At 38.3% G+C, this 13,800-nt stretch overlaps 1 pseudogene; it reads right to left on the reverse strand.

The window, feature by feature from the left end:
- Positions 1–8,221: 8,221 nt before the first annotated feature.
- On the reverse strand, positions 8,222–10,444 carry LOC117033802 (60S ribosomal protein L27-like; annotated as a pseudogene).
- Positions 10,445–13,800: the final 3,356 nt, after the last annotated feature.

The raw sequence follows: 13,800 nt of genomic DNA on the forward strand, positions 1-13,800 counted from the left end.
AGCCACAAAGGAGATTTGGTTTGGTTTGGTTTTGCCTATTTCATGATTAATATTGATGGAAGTCTGGCCTCTCATCTATTAAGTTTACAACATTTTGAGTCTGCATAGCTTGCTCCTCTGTTATCTTTCCTTCGTATTTACGTATTGTGGTTAAAGGGCTAAAAAAAAATTTGCTTTTCTGCAAGATAATTTTCTGTTAACTTCCAAGCTCTGTTCCCCTGGTAACCTGATAAGAGTCCAATGTCAAATGTGTTTCTAAGCAACACTGCTTATGAGAAAAAGAATCACTAATTGGTAACCTGCATCAGACTAGAGGAGTTATGAATGAATTACAAATACTTGATGGGGAAGGACGCCATACTTGGGACTTCCCTGAGCTAGGGGATTTTGGTAACTGGGATCTTGAAGTCTATGCCCATGGAGTTGTGGACTCTGTGGGGCATGAGGCTTTTAAGCAGGTCCCTCACTTGCCCTATGAGCGTCTCCTGGCACTGGAACTGGCATCTCTGCATGTCTGTTGAGTGCTGCATGGACTGTTGCAAGGCATACCCCCACACAGGCAAAAAGAGTAACTGTCACTGCATCTCACACTCTCTGAGTTGACTCCTGTCCATGGCTGTCTTCTGAATCTGAATGTTGAGTTAGTTGTACCTAAAGACTTCCCTGTGGGCATTTCTCTTTCTCTTCCTATTAGGCTATCTTTGAACTTTTATAATATTATAAGAGTTATTATAATATATAATAGCTATCCATGTAACTGTGTTTCAAATCTTCACATATAGTCATGAACTCTGTCCAATAAAAGCAACAAGACTGAATTGTGTTTGAAATTTAGTCATGTCTATTATTTTTTTCCCACCAAGTTTTTTAAAAAGCATCCCGGTTACCATAGCACTTTATATATGAAATCTCACCTTACCTGCTCACTGTACTTAAAACACTACACAGCCATGTCGGTGTGGGAAAGTGAAGATTCATTTTTGCAACAGAATATTGTAATTGGTAGTTACTCTCATCCTACAAAAGTTTTCCTAATCTAATGCAATAAAAATAGTCAAAAATATTAAAAATTAAAATATGTGAATAGTATTTAATAATGAATTAGACAATTTTAAATCAAATGCTTGAAAATAATTACAGGCTGAGAAGACAGAAGTTTGTGATAACTAAAAGAATCTTCCAAGGGCTTTGAAAAATGAGAGCACTTTCTTTTGCATGAGTTTACTTTTTAAAGTAAGCTTTTTATTTTCCTTGATACTGGAAAGGAGGCAGGTTTTGGTTTAACAGAAGAAAAAACTTTCTAACAATAACAGCTGCTTGAGATAAAAATTACTCTTGAAAATGGATTTTTTCCACTTCTGAAAATTACAGGTTAATAATTAAATTATCCGGATCCCTTCCAGTCCTGAAAAATCTATATTTAGGGTTCATTCTTGCAATATATTTTTTATTGAGAACCTAGGCACAAAGCATAAATATCTGTGAAATTACTGAATGTACTTTTGACTCACAAACAGAACTCAGTAAGGAAAAAGGAAAATACTCTCTGAGGGTAATTTTGCAGAATTTGGAAGAAAAACAATGAAAGGTAAGTGGAGAAGCCAAAAAGAAAATGGAGAATCTTTTTTTAGAGGAATTATACCTTAGGCTGAAACATGCTTTTGCTGGAAGAAATTTTGGAAACTTCTTGGAATAGGAATGAGCCCTCCCTAAACCAAAAGGAAAGTCTGAGAGCAGCAAGTTCTCACTGACAAACTCACTGCTGGCCTTCAAGTGCTTTTAGGATGGAAGCAGATTCCGCCCTGGAAAACCCCCATACCTGGGTCACATAGATGACAGGAAAAAAAAAAATACTGGAGGAGAATCAAAGAAAACGGTAAAGAAATTTAATTAATTAATAACTGTTATTAATATCAGAAATTAATATTAATCATTGTTAGTGAATATTAAAATATTTATAATAATATTGATTAATTAATTAAAATACTTTTTAAATGAAGAAAAGCTGTCTCCAGCAAGCATCCCAGGTTCAGGAGCAGTAGATAGGTTCCTGCGGTGCCATGGTCCCAATCAGATTCAAGGCAATCCAGTGAAGAGGGATCCAAGTGTGAGGAGAACTGTGCAAGGTTGGGACGGAAGGTGCAAGGCAAAATAAAAATGCAGAACCCTCTGTTCATAAAGCAGGGAAAAGTGCCATAAATGGTACAAAATAGAAAACTGTGAATATTTTATTATTTAGTGATAATTCTGATACATGGATAACATCAAACTTACAAATTACAATATAGAAATATAAAAATTTTGGTTTCGTAATTTGTATAATACAATAAATACTTTATTAGTACGATAACTTGGTTGGTCATAAGAGTTTTCTGACTTACTTTTTTGCAACTTCATTTATTTGACCATCAAAATCTATACTTTCAGCAACTTCATTTTCAATCAATATAATTGAAAGCAATTATATTGCTGTTAGTCTAGACAAATAAAAGGTTGTAGATTATTTTTATTAATTTTTTTAACTTTGAAAAGGAACTTTTCTGCTGATACAATTGGTGCTGGAGCTGTTGAGTATGTTACAGACTATGACAACATTAGGATAAATTTAGGATAAATTATTTGAAACATAAATTTGAGTATATCTAGAGCTTGATGAATTTCATGGAACATGTTGTCTAAAAATATTTAACTCCCCATACAAATCAGATGCATTTAAGTCTGTATTTAACTTTGAATGCAAATGTATACAATGGCATTTTAATGTTTCCTCTGATATTTCCTATAACTTGTGGATGTCGTCTACGGAACCAAAACATACTTCATGACTGTACATAATTCAAAATGACTGTTTAGGGATTCTGTCACTCTATTTCAACTACAAGGGAAAAATTAATAATAAAATTGTCTTCCTCACTAATTGGTTCATGTGAAACTTTGAATGAAAAGTGGGTTTTTTTATCCATCCATCTACACACCTCCCCTCTGGCAATCATCAGTTTGTTCTATCTATGGGTCTGTTTCTGTTTTGTTTTATTCATTTTTTTGGTTTGGGTTTTTCTTTTTTTAGATTCCACAAATAAGAAATCATTCAGTATTTGTCTTTCTTTGTCTTGTTTCACTTAGCATAATACCCTGTAAGTCAATCCATGTTGTCGTAAATGGCAAGGTTTCATTCTTTTTTACTGCTGAGTAATAAGGTTTTTCCATCCAAAGCGATGATCTTTAAATGTAATTTCTATTCCTAAGCCTGTGGATGTTAGCTTTGCAATGTACTGCAGTTTTCACAACCAGAAATTCTACTTTGAAGAATTTTAATAATTCTTTGATATGCTTTATTACAATGCCCACGTGTACATTGTAACGTTATTCTGTAACGTTATTCTTTTATTCTGTTAATGATTTACTGACAAGGTTTACTGCCTTAGCAATGTAATTCCTGTTCTGGTGCTCAGACAGGAGAGTTAATATCTGTGCAGATGCCTCAGGGACAGGCTGTGGGGACAATGGGCAAACCAGCCTTCCACCCAGGCTCTTGGCACTGCCCCATGTGGAACTCTTCTGCCTCCCGTGGCCACAACGATTGCCACCTCCACTTCTGCTGCTACTGCCACTAATACCACCACCAATCTGGGCACAGGTCCAGGCCCAGCTGCCACCTTGGGGCCCCGTGGCATCCCAAACTGCCCAAGGCATGAACATGCATGCAGAGCCAACCACTATGTGTGTGTGGGTGGCTGCTGGACAACAGTCCTATGTGCACACTGCCACCTAGCCCATGCACATGCTCCATTGTCCTTCCTATCGAACTCAACTTACAAAACACAAGTTCAAAGATCAATTATGACAAATTTTAAGACAGCAATGGCAGAGCACTGCACTAAGTACGGGGTCCTTTTTGGAACACGACCGTGTGCAGCCTCAAAGCTGTCTTGCTGTGTCACATACTGTGCAAGACAGGTCACGTGATAGCTGGTTCAAATTCAACTCCCAATGTGCCAACTAGCTGACTTTCACCAAGGTCACTGAGCCCCAGTTTTCTTACATGTAAAATGAAAGAAATAGTATGCCCCAACTCAAAGAATTTCTGTAGGAATTGCATGACAGTAATCCATGTAAAGCTCTCAGCACAGTGCCTGGAACATAGCAAAAGCTCGATACATTATAGCTCTCAATCTTTTATTACCCATGATGAGAGGCAGGAGGGCACTGCAGTCAAGATTGTGGCCCTGTTTGGAATCCAGTCCTGGTGCCACCAATTGTCAACTGAAACTCCAGGCAAGTCAACCTCTCTGTGCCTCAGGTTTCTCATCTGTAATAAAACCCATTGATTAATGCATGTAAATAACTCAGAAAAGTGTCTGGCACATTGCAAGGACTCAGTAAGTGTCAGCTATTACTATTTTCCATTATCAGAATTTATTGCTCACAACAACCAGAATAGGTATGTGTTGTGATGTTCACTTTATGGATAAGAAAACTGAAGTGCCAAGAGGTCATGTAGCAGCTTTACCCAGGGTCACACAACCAATAAGGGGAAGAACTGCATCCCAAAGACAGGCTACTGCTCCTCTATCCAGCCTGAGTTGATTCCAAGGCCTGAACTCATAGCCACTTGTTAGTCCCTAATATAGAAGACATTCAAAACAGAGGGTGGTGACGGAGGGTCCCACATCGCCTAAGTTACTTCTGCAAAACCACAGTCAGAAAACTTCTGGATTTAACTGATTTCTAAAATCCTTTCCAGCTCTAACATCTTATAAACCCAAGTCAAAACTGTATTCTATCACCTTTTGATTTTTTTACGTTTGAATATCATTCACCTGCAGTTTCCACACTGACATACATGAGCAACCCTTCACAGATGGAACAGAGCAAGAGACAAATGATGACTATGTGCCATATTGCACGCTGGTACTGCCTGTCAGCCTCTGACCACAAGCCAGCCGTTCAATTTCCTCCTCAGTTTCTGCTGAGCCAGGATCCAGTGTTATTTTTTCCATGCTGCTCTCTCTTCCTTCTTCCCCATCTATCCCTGGAACCCCGCTCCTAGGGAATAACCATATTTCAGCAAAGGCCAGGCTGGGCTCCAAACTCACCCAGGAGTCACCTTTGGTTGGGGACATAGAGAGGACAAAGGGCAGCCCTATAAGGGTGGGAGAGAAGTCAGGTACACCAGCTGCTGGTCCTCACAGGGAACAGGTGTTTGTCCCACTGTGGGAAAGACCGTGCTCCCCACCCGGCAAAACTACAGAGGTGCTTCTCCAGAAGGTTTTGTTATTGTCATTTTCTAAACTGTAATGTAAAGATAAGATTGTGGCATAGTATGTGCAAAACCCATAATTATGAATTTGATGATATGGAAGCTATCTGTGAATTAATCCTTAAAAAGCACGTATCTACTGCTAAACATGAACAATCAATTAAATCTAAAAGCAAAGAAATTGCTTGCCTTGGTGCAGAAGGCCCCGCTGCATGTGGGGGCTAGCCTGGGAGCACCACGGGGTTGGGCACCACGGGTGGAAGGAAGGGAGCTAGGGGGGTGGTAGGAGACCGGGGGTGGGGTGAACATGGGCAAAGGGGCGTGTGTTCCCTGGGTGTGGGTGTAGGAAAAGGTGCTGCGTGCTCCGAGCCCCCTGAGCCTCTGCTTGGGGGCACTCTCCGTTATACCCACAGGAGCCTCTGGAAGCAGCAGGTCTCAAAGGGAAAGTTCACAGTGTACTACCAAGCACAGGTCTTTGCAATCAGACTAGAAAATCCTCCTGTGGACCTGCCACTTCAAAACCTGCCTCAGTCCTGCCAGAAATGAGAGATGCTGCAAGAAACCAAACTCAAGTAAAAGCTTGTTACACTTGATCTGACTCACATTTACACCTGCTTCACAGGGACTGCATCAGCCAAAAGGGCTGCCAAAGGACATGAATCCTTAACAAGGTCACACCTGACAAAGAATGCTCAGTGGCGTGATGAAGTGCAAAGTGACAAAATATTCACTTAAATATCATCACCATTATCAGCAACAATTAAAGATAAATAAAACAAAGAATATTTAACATAAAATAGTTGCAGTGCTTTGAATTTGGTGAGAGAAGCCCAATATCTTTTTTTAAAGTACACTTTTTATTGAAATAAAACACACATTCAAGAAAGTACACCGGTGTATACTTTCCTGACTTTTCCATAGAAAATGCACCTGGGTAACCTCTGCTCAGATTACAATGTAGAAGATCTAGGGCAGCTCAGAGGCCTCCACTGAGCTCTCCCTGTCGTTACTCTGCCTAGGTAACTACTGTTCTGACTTTCAGCACCAGAGATAGATATTGCTGTTTTTGAACTTGATTTAAGTGGTATCACATAGAATCTACTTGTGTATGTCATTCTTTTGCTCAACATTACGGTTATGAGATTCATCCATAAATTGTGTGTTCACTCCTTTTCATTACTGTATAGTATTCATTGTATGAATACGCCACAAATTATCTGGATATTTGCTCCAGTTTGGGGCCATTACAGATAACGCTAAAATGAGCACTTGGTGTATGTCATTAAAATGAGGTTGACCTAAACCTCTAAAGACTCTTTCAATTCAAAACTAATTTCTAACAATGGCTCCATTATTTGATAACTGGATAGTCCCTCTATTTTTTCCATTGTTTCTAGCTAGATGAAACAGGTTTTAAGTTTTACGTATTAATAACTATTGATTACAAAATCTATTACTAAAATGGTAATTGTAAAACCAATAAAAATGGCATTTTAAAATTATAAAAGAAAGAAAAATTGGTATATGTCAATGGTCTTCAAACTTGTTTGAATAACCTCTAACCAACTTTCAAAATTATATTATCTCCTCACAGGTTTTTAATTTGGCATCTAAGATTTTTTTCTATATTTTTAAAGATCATAAATGTAAGTAATTGAAAAGATGCAATTTCCTGTATACTGTATATTTCATGTACTTTCAGTACATTTTCATCATAATCTTGAAGCTGTATATTGAGCTCATTCAATTGGTAGAGAAGGTCTGCCATGTAAAGGACAGAGTCCATCCTCAGTGTCAAACTAAAGAGCCAAAGCAAAGTAATGCTTACTTACTATTAGAAAAAAATCTGAGTTAGATTTAAAAATGAGAATGTTAATACACATTCCTGTATAAAAATCTCACTTCTAAATTCTAGTTCTCAGATAGATGGAGACGGCATAAAGCCTTATCCTGGGTCTACCACCTAGATAAAAAAAGGCATGGCCCCCTTTAGCATTGTGCACTGTGGCTAGTTTTGCTTTGCCCTCATGGATCTCTTCATCAGGAGACATCCATTTTCAAATTATCCAAATGTTACCCAGAAGGTGTTTGCAACCCAGGCCATCATGAGTAACCCATGAATCATGAGCAAGATTCAGAAAGGATGAGATATACTCCCACTTTTTGTAAAGTAGGATAAGGTTGATTATAAGGAAAGGTGAGAAAGGAAAACCTGCAGACCACAGGCTAGTCTCAGGCAGACAGTTTCAGGGAAGAGTACACGTGGGTTTTAAAGACCTGGAAACTAATGCCCTTAAAATTATCCCACCATGTGGTATACCTCCTCAATAGTCTTCATATATACCGAGCTGGAAGATTCCTGGATACTCTAAATACAGTAGTCCCCCAGTGGATGCCTGAAACTGCGGATAGTACTGAACCCTATATGCATATATACTATATTTTTTCCTATATGTACATTCCTATGGTAAAGTTTAATTTATAAATTAGGTATAGTAAGGGATTAACAATAACTAATAATAAAATAGAACAATTATAACAATATACTGTAATAAAAGTTATGTGAATGAGGTCTCTCTCAAAATCTGACTGTACTGTACTCACCCTTCTTGTGATGATGTGACATGATAAATGCCCTATTATGTCAAGAACTTTCACACTTTCACTTCAAGGAAGCCCTTTATAGCTTCTCTTTGGCATATCTAACTTACCGGCATCATTACTCTTGAGATTCAGGGCCATTACTAAGTAAAATAAAAGTGACTTGAACACAGGCACTATGATGACATGACAGTTGATCTGATAATCAAGACGGCTCCTAAGTGACTAATGGGCGGGGAGTGTCTACAGTGTGGAGACACTGGACAAAGAGATGATTCAAGTCCAGGGCAGCTCAAGATTTTATCATTGCTACTCAAAACACCACACAATTTAAAACTTATGAATTGTTTATTTCTGGAATTTTCCATTCAATAATTTCTTTCTTTTTCTTTTTTTTTTTTTCCTTTAATGACTGAAGCGAAAAAGATCTAAAACCACAGCTTCTGGAGAAACATTTGTTCATGCTGGTCTCGTACCTCTCTTTGAGCTTGATCTTGGCCTAACGCTGGGCCTTGCGATTTCAGAGCAGCGTTTCTGAAGACATCTTTGTTGATGACAGTTTTGTCCAAGGGGATATCCACAGAGTTCTTTGTGGGCATAAGGTGATTGTAGTTATAAATTTTCACAAAAGATTTGATCTTTGACCTCTTAACAGTTTTCTTCTTACCCATGGCAGCTGTTACTTTTCAGGGATAGCGGTCAATTCCCGCCACCAGAGCATGGCTGTAGGGGTGGTCTGAGGTGCCATCATCAATGTTCTTCACGATGACCACTTTCGTCCAGAGTAGTATCCGGCCAGGACCAGCACCACTTTCCCAGTTTTCATAAACTTGCCCATTTCGACAGCAGCCACTCGGGCCTATAGCCTCCATTTAATATTTTCAAACCATAGTTGTTTGAAGGTAACTGAAACCTCAGAAAGCAAAAACATGGACGGGAGAGAGGGGAAGGGACTACTGTTATTTTGAATTATTTCAAAATTCAAAAACAATGCTTTTAAGGATGAATATAATGACTTCCATTTCTGTTTATATGGGCGACTCGATATCCAAAGAAAGTTTTCCAGTATGGAGCTAAAAATTCTGGATAAAAGTTTTTTAAAAATCTTTTTAAATAATTGGCAGAACTGTTGGAAAAGGAGATAGATAATGAGAAAGTAAAAATCCTAAGAGTTAAACCTATCTTGGGCTGGTGTCTGTCAGGAGGCAGGGAGGAAGATGTATCTGGCTATCCTAAGTGCTCATATACTGGGGAGAACAGACAAAAACATGAGGCCTGTAAAAGATAGCAGGGCAGACTGGGAAACACACACATGAACCCAGAATCTCAGAAAGGTTACACTGCCTGAACTGGAGAGAGAGGCGCATGCCCTAGAGAAAGACAGTGTATTTGGGACCAGAGTGTGTACCACCGGTGTTACCTCCACTCCCCAATAAATCCAAGCCAAATAGTTGGTTTAAAATCTCCCAGCAGAACTTACTGGGGTGATGGAATGCATCCCAGTAATGCACAACTAACAGCACAACTATATAAATTTATTAAATTTAAATATGTAAAAAATTTACTAAAATCCAAACTGTACATTTAAAATGGGTGAATTTTACAGCATGTAAATTACACCTCACTAAAGTTTTATAGAATGGAGGGCTGCCTGTCTTGCTCTCATCCTGATCACATTGTCCACCAACAACTTTTTCTCTAGCTAATACAGACAGTTAATGCCCTTCACTAGTACTATTTCCACTGATCAAAGATAGAATCAAAGGAAAAAAGAAATCCAAGAGAAAGGCAAAATGAAAAGAGGAGAAAGCTTAATCTGTGCTGTGAGACACTGGCTGTGTTGAATTGTCTCCCATGATTTAAGCAACCTAGGCATAACAAACGAGGTCAAATCTACATAACCTCATTACCATGCCACACACACACACACACACACACACACACACACACACACACACACTATGATGACTCAGAAAGAAAAAGTTTGTTACAGATGATAAGATCTTGAAATCAAAAGAGGAGCAAAAACAAACTTACAACAACACATCCTTTTGTCTTGTTCCATGAGAGGTGGAATGAGGAGTGTTTGGCCGTGTGACCAGTCCTCCTGAGAAATGTGGTACACAGGAATTCCAGTCATGTGCCCAGTCCTATCACTGTCTTCTCTCAGTCTTAGCTTTCTTAAACTCTTGAGTTTCTTTGGTATATGGTTACTTTCCCCAAAAGATGGCAGCACAAATGTCACCTGCCTCCGTCAATTCTTGCATTACTTATTCATATGTATTGTTCTCCCTACTCTTTCACATGAGTCAGATGTATTTGCTTCCTACTTCTGTCCCAGCTAACACTGCTTTCCTCTCGTCACGGAACAAACAAATCTAGCTTTAATCTAATTCTGTTCTTCTCTGAGAATTTATAATCTACCAAAATCAAGACAGAATCTAAAATAATACATTTTGGTAAACCTAAGATATTTTGAATGTGACATCTGGTGAAGAGACTTCTTCCACTATTTTGCAAAGTCATCCCCAAAGACAGTATGTTCTTAAAATGAGTCTTACATAGAAAGTATATACACTTTAATCATTGTTTTGGTTTTTTATATTATAAAATAACGCATTACATTTGTAAAAAGTCTAATAATACAAAAACATATATGGGAAAACTCCCTTCATACCATCACCAGCACTCAATTCCCCTCTAGGGGTAACCACTGTGAACAGTTTGATGTGTATCTGTCAGATCCATCCCTTTATGCATTTTCAACTGTATTTTACACATACACGCACACACACACACACACACACACAATATAATCATAAATTTAACTTCAAAGAGGTAACTGTACTTTGTTTCCACTTACACCCTGGAGATCTTCCCCTGCCAGTAAATATCGTTCTAAATTCATTCCTTTTGTCATCTTCATAGAATTCTATTATATGACTACACCATGATTAATGGAATAAATGTGCATTCAAATAGTTTCTATTTTTGTTTTTTGCTATTGCAAAAAAGCTCCAATGAGAATTCTTTCTGCACAAGTGTCAACATTCCTATGATGGAATCCTAGGTGTGAAAGAGCAGAGTCAAAAGGCCCAATAGCTACAGCCCATTTGCCTTCAGGAAAGGATACACCAACATACACTCCCCCTCATAATGCTTGAGAATGCCTGTTTGCCCGCACCCTTACCACTCCTGGACTTTTATCTAACTTTTTAATATCAATGATGGAAAAAAAGGATATTGCTTTTTAATTTTCATTTTCCTGAATACCAGTGAAACATCTTTTCAAATGTTTTCAGTCATTCGTATTTATTTGCCTATGAATTGCCTGTGAATTTCTTTACCTATTTTTCCTACCGTCTTACTCAAATTGGTTTATAGAAATGTCATAAATTATGGCTAATTATCAATTTCAGTTCTTTATATGAAAATAATTTCTCCTCGTCTGTTACTTGTCATTTTACTTTGCTTATGATTTTTTTTTTTTGGCTGTATAGAAGTTGACGTTTTTTATGTAGTCAAATGAATAATTAATGGTTTCAGGGGGTAGGAGGGTTCCTTGCCTAGCCCCAAATTATAAAATAGTTTTCCTGTATTTTATTTCAATACTTAGTATTTTGTTTTTGTTTTTTTAATGTCAAGACTCTTATTCCATCTGGATGCCCCATGTCCTATTTCTACTCACTGTGTTTGTTTACTGAATTGGAATTACTCCGGGTTTCTGTTGGGAAGAATGACTCATTTCTGTAGTGCCTTCCCTGGGTGTGTTTTGGGTTAAGGTATCTTTTGCTCTGGTTTCTGGAAATGGGATCCATCTGCTTACCAACTTCTAGTCAGTCCTCACTGGTAGTCCCTTTCTTTCTAGCACTATTATGCTTTCATTCACATTTTTATATCTTCCCTTTCATTTCAATGGAATTTTGAAATAAAATAGGATATAAATGAATATACTCAGTCATCCATCGTGAATGGAAATGTCTTTGTATGTTCTAACAAACATTTTTTATTATGAAATAAAAATATGCACATAATGGAAAATTTGAAAGACACAAAAAGACATAAAGAAAAAAATAAAAATCAACCAAAATTCCACTATTAGATAATAAAAAATGATAAGATGTTTGTGTTTCTAATGGATATAAATAAAATTTTCATAGAAATGTTTGATCATATCATATACTTAGTCTTGTACTATGTGTTTTAAATTCACGTTGTGTGAAGAGTATTTTCCTATACACTTGAAAAATACGATCTGCACATATTTCTAAGATCAATTTTTTATTAATATACATATTTCCAGGAAAAGTAATACATTCCCATGATTCAATACAGTCAACAGTCAAAAGTGTCCTTTCCATCCCTTGACTCCTGTTGACCAGTTTCTCTTCCTGAAGTCAACAAATGACACCTAATTATTTTGTAAAAATAAAAGTCCCATAGGTGGAATTGGGTGAGAGGGCCTATCCCTCTCTAGCTCCGAATATAGACTTGCTCTCTAGAAATGTATAATTTACACTGCCCCCATATGAAGACATTCTTTTTTTTTTTTAACTTTGTATTTATTTAAGTGTGTTTTTCCATACCCCATCAGCTCCAAGTCAAGTAGCAGCTCCAAGTCAAGTAGTTGTTTCAATCTAGTTGTGGAGGGCGCAGCTCACAGTGGCCCATGTGGGGATCAAACCGGCAACCTTGTTGTTAAGAGCGCCTAGCTCTAACCAACTGAGCTAACCGGCCGCCCCACTCTCTTTTAACACTTGTCAATTTGGAAGGCAAGAAATGTTTTACTATGCATTTCTCTGACTAAAAATTAAGTTAAAACATTTTTTTTGCACTTTCATTAGCCCATTCTGCATCTTCCATCACAAATTGTCTGGTCCTAGCCTTTGCCACAAAGGACCCTTTAAAAATACTTTCATAGCTCTCAGGATTATAGTCAATTCACTGATTTTCCCCTACATCAAGTCAAAGTAGGGCCTTTTCCACACAGCAGAACCTCTACTTCCCTTAATTATATTATCTGTGAAACCCCCACTGCTTTGCATTCATATTTTGTTTTAATGAGATTTCTAACAATGCTTCTTTCTTGAGATCTACTCCGAATTTCTGACAGAAGAGTGACAGCCCAGGATTTTGCTGAGAGAAACCATGAAGATGACATAAGGCTGATGTTTTCCAATGTTCACCCACTGGAACTCTTACAGGTAGATTGTACAACTCGGAGTCCATCACCCAACTTTTCTGTGCCTTAGTCACTCTCACTCCCAGGTGTTGCTCACCTCCACATCTTGGCTCATTCTGTCTACAAAGTATGGAAGGCCCTGCCAGCCCAACTACCTCTCCTCCCTCATCCAGGCTAGGTGCCCCTCTTCTATGCACTGGGCACCTGAGGTGCATGTCTATTTTCTGCATATGTGAAGTTCATGAATGTGTCTCCCCTTTCCCAATCAAAACAGCTCTGCAGTTCCCTGGAGCCATACACAGAGCCCTGCACAGTACATGCCACAGGGTGATGATCCCTGAAACCAATCCACACACACACCTGTCCTATTCAACTTCCAACAGCACCGCTACTCAAACGATTTCCACAGCTCACCACAGTTCACCACTGCCTACAGGAACATGAGTAACCTCCTAAACACTGAAATGACATTCAAGGCTCTCCCCTGCACCTGCTTTTCCAGGCTTCAGACAACCTGTTTCATCTCACAGCCAAATAAAGAACAAATGTGCAGTCTTCACACACCCAAGTCTGTGCCAAATATAGGTTGGCTAACGTGGCTCTCCTCTGGGCCTTCACCACTTGTGCACATCCTACACAACACTGGGTGAAAAAAAATTCCTAGTGCAATCTTGTCCTTACTCCCCATTTTTCCTTCAACACCCCATAATTCATTGACATTTCTGCTCCTTTTATCACACATCAAACTGCACCTTCT

This window comes from Rhinolophus ferrumequinum, chromosome 14 (assembly GCF_004115265.2).
Source record: "Rhinolophus ferrumequinum isolate MPI-CBG mRhiFer1 chromosome 14, mRhiFer1_v1.p, whole genome shotgun sequence".
NCBI classification, from domain to species: domain Eukaryota; kingdom Metazoa; phylum Chordata; class Mammalia; order Chiroptera; family Rhinolophidae; genus Rhinolophus; species Rhinolophus ferrumequinum.